General features: G+C 40.0%; 1 long non-coding RNA gene across 1 annotated transcript; it reads right to left on the bottom strand.

Annotated features, from left to right (window-relative positions):
* On the bottom strand, positions 1-5,071 carry LOC138799249 (uncharacterized). Its single transcript, XR_011364232.1, has 4 exons — positions 4,930-5,071; positions 2,286-2,407; positions 1,713-1,759; positions 1-164 (listed from the first exon to the last, which is right to left on the bottom strand). It is a non-coding gene; the product is annotated as an uncharacterized lncRNA (long non-coding RNA).
* Between the last annotated feature and the right edge of the window lie 2,768 nt (positions 5,072-7,839).

Below are 7,839 nucleotides of genomic sequence, written 5' to 3'. Positions count from 1 at the left end.
TTCTGTTAGGCCACATTCGCTTTATTGAGATAATCTGACCCCGTAAATAACCAGACACTCCTCCTCTCTTCCTCTCCACTGACTATTCCCTAGATAAGAGACCACTGGTGTGTCGGTTGTGCAGTCAGTGTCCCTTGATCAGTGCTTCTCTGTCTTCTTACAATCTGCAAAAATAAATAGATTTTGTTAGACCTTTCTTGGATAGTTTATACTTTTTTCCCCATGGAGTCATTTTTATTATCTCCAGAGTAGACGCCCAAATTGATCTCGATCTTGGAATTATTATTAAATATGAGAGGGACCTATTACTCAAAATCATTAGTAACAGCAACACAACGATATGTCCAATAAAATAACATAGTACAGCTGTTGCCATCTTATTTTAATAGGGAGAACACATACTGATACCCTCTACTAGGACAAGTAATATTTATGTGTTTTGATAAGTATTTTTTATTTTAATATGAACCGAATTAAATGAATATTCTTATAGAGACCATTGTTTTTGCATTCCTGGTTTTTAAATTTAAAGGGTACCTGCCGCCAGATCAGCCGAGATTTCTTCTTGTAATCCGGAAGAGAAGAAATCTCTGCTAATCCGGCTGTTTCTGATCATGTTTTTGTATTAAAGCTTACTTGTCATGACATATAAAAAATAAAGAACCCCAGCATATATAGTTGTTGCTTACCTTATGTATGATATTCATTTAAAGTTTTAAGTGTAACTGTCTTTTTTTTTTTTTTTTTTTTGCAGAAATCAGTAGTATAAGCGATTTAAAATAAAAAAAACTCTAATAAGTTTTATTAGGCAAAAAAGCCTCTTTCTGTCCTTAAAAAGCAATTTCCCAGCCTCCCCCCTCACTTCTTATCTGTTCACTATCAGGAAAATCCGTCTTCATTATAGAGAAGCAAAGTGAAGACAGGTTCTGCTGTCTCCATTATATCCTATGGAGGGGGGAGGGGCTGGGGGAGATGACTGAGCAGAGAGAAGAGACAAAATGATCAGCTGTTTGGAGACTGGGCATCTAAAACGTTGGATTCAGAGGTCAGAAAGGTCAGTGCTTATCTAGGAACTTGCTGAAAAAAGATTGCAAGGTGTTCTGCTGTGCAATACTGCTATTTCTCTCCTCCATGCTCACTCACTCCTCTCAACCCCTCCCCTCTCCATAGAGTACTGAAGGAAACACTTTTGCTATATAAAATCTATTACAGAGTTTCTTAAAATCGCGTGTACTGTTGATATTTATTCATTTCTGAAAAATTCCATTTAAATGACGGTTGCGCTTTAATATTGCAGCTCCAGTGGTCCATTTAGTGCCCATTGTCCTGCTAATGCTTCTGTATTTCACTCTGAGCTGGTGGGCTGTTATATCAGTTAGGTTACTCAGCTCCAGCAGTGCTCGGGGGTGTGTACAGAGGTGTGCGGCTGCTGACCAATCAGCATTCATCTTCACTGCATCAGTCTGGGAAGCAGAAGGACGTCACCTCCAGCATTTGGTCTCTTTTTTGATGTTATTAAAGACCAAATAGCCTGAGTGATGGAGCCTAGACTGCGGTTTTCCAGTGAGAGAGACACCTACTGGCCGATTTTATAGCCTTGTATTTCATATAGAAAACAGGCAAAAAAAATTAACTAAATTGCAGATATGTAGTATATCACCTCCCCTACTGATTTCACATTTATTGGTAATATCAGCGCCCATTTAAATTACCTAATGGTAAAGGAATAAATGTCTTTTCCTCTTCATATCCTTGTGGCCTGAAAGGAAACAAGAAATAGATACAGGCTGTACATGTGTAATTACAGGGTTATCAGCAAAGAAGGCTTGTTGTAAATTATTCTACTCTGCACTGTGTTAAAAGCTCCATCCCATGTAGTAACTGGAGTATATGGCCGTGCACCTGCGTGATCTCTTATCATTACTGAAGATGACAACTGGGGCATGCATCCGGTGCCCGTACTCATCCTCTACTTTATTCATGTAGTAGTACAGTGTTGTTTTGGGGCAAACCTGTAGCATTGAATCTAATGCAGATCCTGTACATGTTAACGTACCCTTAGACACTATCTTCTGGCAGTATTATTTGTACATTATATGACTGTATTATTTGGACACTATATAAAACTAGAAAGAGATGGGGAAGCATCAAAAGAAGGTATCTATCAAAAGATAGATAGATAGATAGATAGATAGATAGATAGATAGATAGATAGAAGATAGATAGATAGATAGATAGATAGGATAGAAAATAGATAGATAGATAGATAGATAGATAGATCTCACCTTGACCACAATGGTTTTCTCCACAGAGTGCTTTCTGTGATCTTCTCCTATCAGATGAGCGTCCTGGATGCATTCTCCTTCCACTTCTATAGATCCACCATCAACATGAATCTTTACTGTTTCTGAAAGGCGAACCTAAAATCTTATCACTTTTATTATGAAGCAAGAAACATATTATGTGGGATGTCACAGAGCATTGTATATCATTCTAGCTATCTAGTGTATATGATAAGTTTCAGGACTACTGGTTTGATCCTTATCACAAAAAGTGCAGCTGATTCCAGATGCTAAATGACCCAGAAACAATAAATATAGTAGCATATAATACAATATAAATGTAGTAGCATATAATATAAGGATGGTAGCACTAAACATAGCAGGTCATTTCCCTCTGGTAAATAATATATTTAGTGTTTCCTATGTATAGTAAAACCCCTCCAGCAGCTATGGAGGATGACATGTAGTAGATAATCAGGTAATCTGGATTATTGGATTCTCATAGTAACATATAGAATTCCCTTGTACAGGTAAATCTGCTATATCTAATCTATTCTACACTTTTCAGTTAGAGTTTTATTCTAAATTATTTTCTTTGCTCATTTTTAGTCATTTCTTTTTTTCATTTCTGTGCTGGAACCAAGACCCATAATGTGGGACATGGATCACAAAATGTTTAGGCCATGTTCCAATAGTGTAAAAACAACCGCCATTCTTCGTGAATGGACGTTGTATAACACTACATGTGGCCCAAAATTAAAGGGGTTGGCCACTTCTTATACATTATTACCGAAAGGGCCAATACTTAGACCTATGGTGCCTTCAGGGATTCTATTCCCCTTTAGGCAAGGTCCTCCGGCCATTCATTACGGTCTGCGCGTCCCTGCTGCGCTCTTCCTCCGTCCCCCGGAAGTTCGGCCCAGGAGAGGCATGTGATCAGCAGTTGTCCACTGCTCCTTCCCGGCATCCACTTCACCACAGGCATTTGGCGCATGTGCAGTGCTCTCCTGTCCCGCTCTGTCAAAGGATCCTGGTATGTATACTACTGCGCACATCAGAACGGGAGAGAGGCAGGACGAAAGAGCACAGCGTGCAAGGCATTTGGTCTCTGCTCAGTGCTCTCTTATCCTGCCTCTCTCCTGTCCCGCTGTGTCAAAGGATCCTGGTACAGTATGTGTACTACTGAGCACAACAGAACAGGACGCGCAGACCGTAATGAATGGCCGGAGGACCTTGCCTAAAGGGGAATAGAATCCCTGAAGACACCATAGGTCTAAGTATTTGCCCTTTCGGTAATAATGTATAAGAAGTGGCCAACCCCTTTAATTTTGGCCGTAGTTAGCGTTACACACCAGCTGTTCACGTGGAATGGCTGTTTTTACACTGCAGAAACATGGCCTTATGATTAGAGGGAAACTTCAGGGAGCCCATAAAAAAATAAAATACACAAAAAAAATAAAAAAAATAAAATGCACTCACTGATCCCCCACCATTTGTTTGACACCTTCTCCACTTGTCTACACTGCTCCTAGCCCCAGATTTCAATTGATATAATCTGAGTTTTACATCATGGTACCCAGCCGGGAAACTACATTTCCCAGCATGCATTTCACTTCAGAACCAACTGCACAATAATTTTCACAGTAAAAACAGTATCTATCTATCTATCTATCTATCTATCTAGTCATATACATACTGTAGATAGAGTAGAGAAAGAGGGATGAAACTGTGTCTCCTTTCCCTTATACTACTCAGGAGAGGCTTGTTTCCCCACCCGTGGACAGGCATGATGTCAAAGGTGGGCAGGGTTATAATGGAGGTGTTACAGCTTGCTTGGCAACAGAAGAGACAAAGATCATGTGACCACTGTCTCAGAAGGGAGGGGGAGGACAGAGGAGCAGAAACAGTCTATCAGGAAGTGAGGATTTTCAGCAGCTTCAGGGTGTGTTTCATTGTGTCAGGATGTGCTGCAGGCAACTGGACCAATTCATGTTAGAGAAACGTATTATAAACAAGCTTAGATTATGGGTGGGGATTGAACAGGGTAACATTTTTCATAACCATAGTTCCCTTTTAAGGGACCACTAAGGGCCTATGCACACAGATTATACTAAGTGGTTATAGTCCTCCAATATAGATACCTTAAAGTGTACCTGTCATTATAACTTTTAAAACCTAAATCAAGGATAGATGTCAAATGAAGCAAGTTTGCAATTTACATTTATTATTTTTGTTTTAGTGATCATGGAAAACACGGCTCTTCCTGTGTTCTGACTCTTCCCCCCCCCCCCCCCCCCAAAGAGTCTAAAGACAGGAAGTCCTGTGTATCCAATGTCATCTGAGCCCTCACAGAGAGAAGGCAGTCATGTGATTGAGGGACACATTGAGCCGTAACTGTACTGGCTGGAATTCCTGTGTTGAGTCTCTTTATTTCAACCAGCACAAGTCAGAAAATCTGCCTTCAGGAGAGTGGACCTGGATTTCTGGTAAGTACAGCTTTATTTTACAGCAAGATAACAAAATAAATAATGAATGCATATTGCAAACTTGCTTTATATCACATCTACTGTTGATTTAGATTTTGAAAGTTAGAATGACAGTGACACTTCTCTTAAAAGTAAAAAAATATATATAAATTTTTCAGTACTTGGATTTGTGGCTGTAACATCCCAGAAGAACTTGTGTGACTGCCCCTCACAGACGCATCTGGACTGCTCCTTATTGTTGGCTGATATAAGATCCTTTGAATCAGACAACGACACCACAATCTGTTATAATGAAAAGAAAAGAAACATGAGTATATTTTAGTCAAAAGTTTTTGGTTATCTGAACATCACATCCTTGAGGATCTCTTAGCAAAACCATGAACATTAATTTCCATAAGGCTTCCACTTTGCTGCAATAAGAGCGGCCGCACCTCTGGAAAGGTTTTCAGTTGAATTTAAAAGGGATTTACACACAAATGTGATTAATAAATAGGGCCACAAAGAAATTAATTATTGGTCTTTATGCATGCTGTTTTACCCTACATTTGGCTTCTTAGCTATGAAGTTATAAAGTTACTCAATAACACTTTTATGTTAACGGAGAAGTCCAGCAAAATTAATAATGACAGTGTGGGCACGGAGTGGGGGTAACATAATAAAGAACCTATACTTACCGGTCCCCGTGCCCCTGCAGTGCCGCATCACCAGGCCAGTATTCGGCCAGTGGTTGATGTTATTGTTGCCATTGCTAGCCCAGCTCACAGGTGTGATTTTGGTACCTGTTTGTTTGTGGCAACCTGGAGTTGTAACTGAAGGGGGAAAAATAACCCAAGGTGTGCAGTGGTGTGTGTATAGGTGCAGGTGCGAGTAGAGATAGGCAGAGTCCTGTGCGTTGGATATAAAAATAACATAACTTTACTGTAGAACTTACAGTACACGTTTCACAGACAGTAGAAATCCTTAACACACACTTGAGTGCTTAAGTTAGGTGCTTGAAAGGAGCAGAAGAAGTAGTTGTAGTAGTGCTTGTAGAGAGTAGAGAAAAGAGGAGTTTGCCAAAGGAGCCAAATACCCAATGTAGCCTTGTACTCTGCCAGAATCTTAGTAGGTATCTTTGATAGTGAAGTGATACTCGTACTCATGTTTAGACTGTGTCTGACCGCCTTCTGTCCCCTGGTATCGTAGAACCCATCCCAGAAGGGTAGCACGAGCCCCAACCATTGTTATCTGGGTTTAGCTAGGTGTCTGAGGTGTCCCAGTTACCTGCACTGCTCAGTAGGACACGTAGACCTTTACATTTATGGTTGCTTTGTCCTACTGAGATAAGCTCCTCTTTCTTAAGGAGTCTATTCTGCACTTTTTTTAGACGTGTTCCTGGTGTGGGCTAGGGTGTTCCTTTGTGAATACTCTCCCTTACTTGTGCTTAGCACTGCATAGTGAAAGTAGTTGCTTGCATAAGAAAAATTCTTTAGTTGCATCTGAGCTTGGTTCCGTTTAGGGGTCCTGGCATAAGCAAAACCCTGGCTTAACTACAGCAGGAACTGTTTTGTTTGTGTCCTCTCTCTGAGAATCTGACTAGAACTGAATGTCCATGAATGGGACACACTAAATATTTTTTATTACCCTTGACTTGTTTTCACGTTAAGAGTCTGTTATGAGTGTAGAGGGTAAGGAGAGATTTAGCGTTTCTATTGTACTGTGTGGCTGAGACTCAGTGTTCAAACCCTCAATGTAGGCTGTTTTGTCATTGGTGACACTGTATGATAGATGTAGGTCATGGTTTTCATACAGAAGCCACCACACAGTACTTATTAGAAAAGATCCATATGATGTTAGTGCTACTGAGCTCTTCAGAATTACTTTTTCCACTCCTTATGGTTGTCTATAGAGACTTCGGGGCTCTTTATTTTATCTTATGCCCCTATGCCCAGTGTATATCCTGAAGTGTTTGGCCGATATAGATTATTTTTGATCATGTAATAAAGGAATAATACTAAGCGAATATTTTTGTAAACATTCAATATGATTATAATTTTTCTTACCAGAGTACATTTCTTCACATAGTTTAAGACCATGGCTTGGACTGTAAATTTCTCTCCTTGTACCACAGAATAGGGGACAATCAGGTCAATGAAGTAAGGCTGAAAAGTGGTGAGCTCAACGTCACTGGAGATGGCAAAACCGGAGGAGCCCAAGCAGAAGGCATCAGTTACCCACTTAGTGATACTGTGTGGAGGCCTAAGATTCAGGCCATTGCGTCCCTCTGAACTGTAAGACATGAAGAACGCTGAGATAAATTAAAATTAGAGTAAATAATCATATGTAATATAAAATTGGTGCTGGAATAAGTCCATTCAGTGAAGGAGAATGGGAAATGAGGGAATCAGTTGACCTTGACCTCTATTACACAGGGTGATTATAATCCGAACAAGTCAGCATCATTAAGTGGCTATTTCAGTCAATATCCAACTCAATTTACAAGTCTAAGGATATGCAAGGGAAATGCCAAGGCCAGGTATCCATCCACAGACAGTTGTTTCGGGCTGTTGCCCCTCATCAGTGTGGAGCAGGATTCTGGCTAGATGGGAGCAATGCCTAGTAGAGCCATACAGGAAACAAATCACTGATCTCAGGGAGACCAGCACCTCAACCCTTGATGTCTGAAGGGTTGAAACGTTGCGCTGTAAATCTGCCATGCTGGAATAAACAGAAGTTTTTCATCACAATTCCGCCTTTTGGATGCTGTTGCCTATTTATTTTTGCAGTTGCCATTTTTGCCACATTGTGTAAAATAGAAACCCAAAATGTCTGGATTCATAGAACTTATTTTGAAAGAATATGATTCCAAACAAATATTTTTGTGTAACATTACTGACAAGACCCAAGCTGGTGGTGGGCTTATGCTTATACACAACAGCTAAACTCTATGTGCAGTGTACAACATAGATCAGCAGTGATCAGTCTGGAGGTGAATTCTGAAGTAAATAACAATCTTTTACATAAGACATAAATTGAAATAAATGCCAATTATCTAGAAAAAAAAGGTGCTCGTATGTAAAAAAGTAAGTAAA

This window comes from Dendropsophus ebraccatus, chromosome 8 (genome assembly GCF_027789765.1).
Source record: "Dendropsophus ebraccatus isolate aDenEbr1 chromosome 8, aDenEbr1.pat, whole genome shotgun sequence".
Taxonomy (NCBI): domain Eukaryota; kingdom Metazoa; phylum Chordata; class Amphibia; order Anura; family Hylidae; genus Dendropsophus; species Dendropsophus ebraccatus.
Note: the sequence above shows the minus strand (reverse complement) of the source record. Positions and strands in the feature narration are given on the sequence as shown.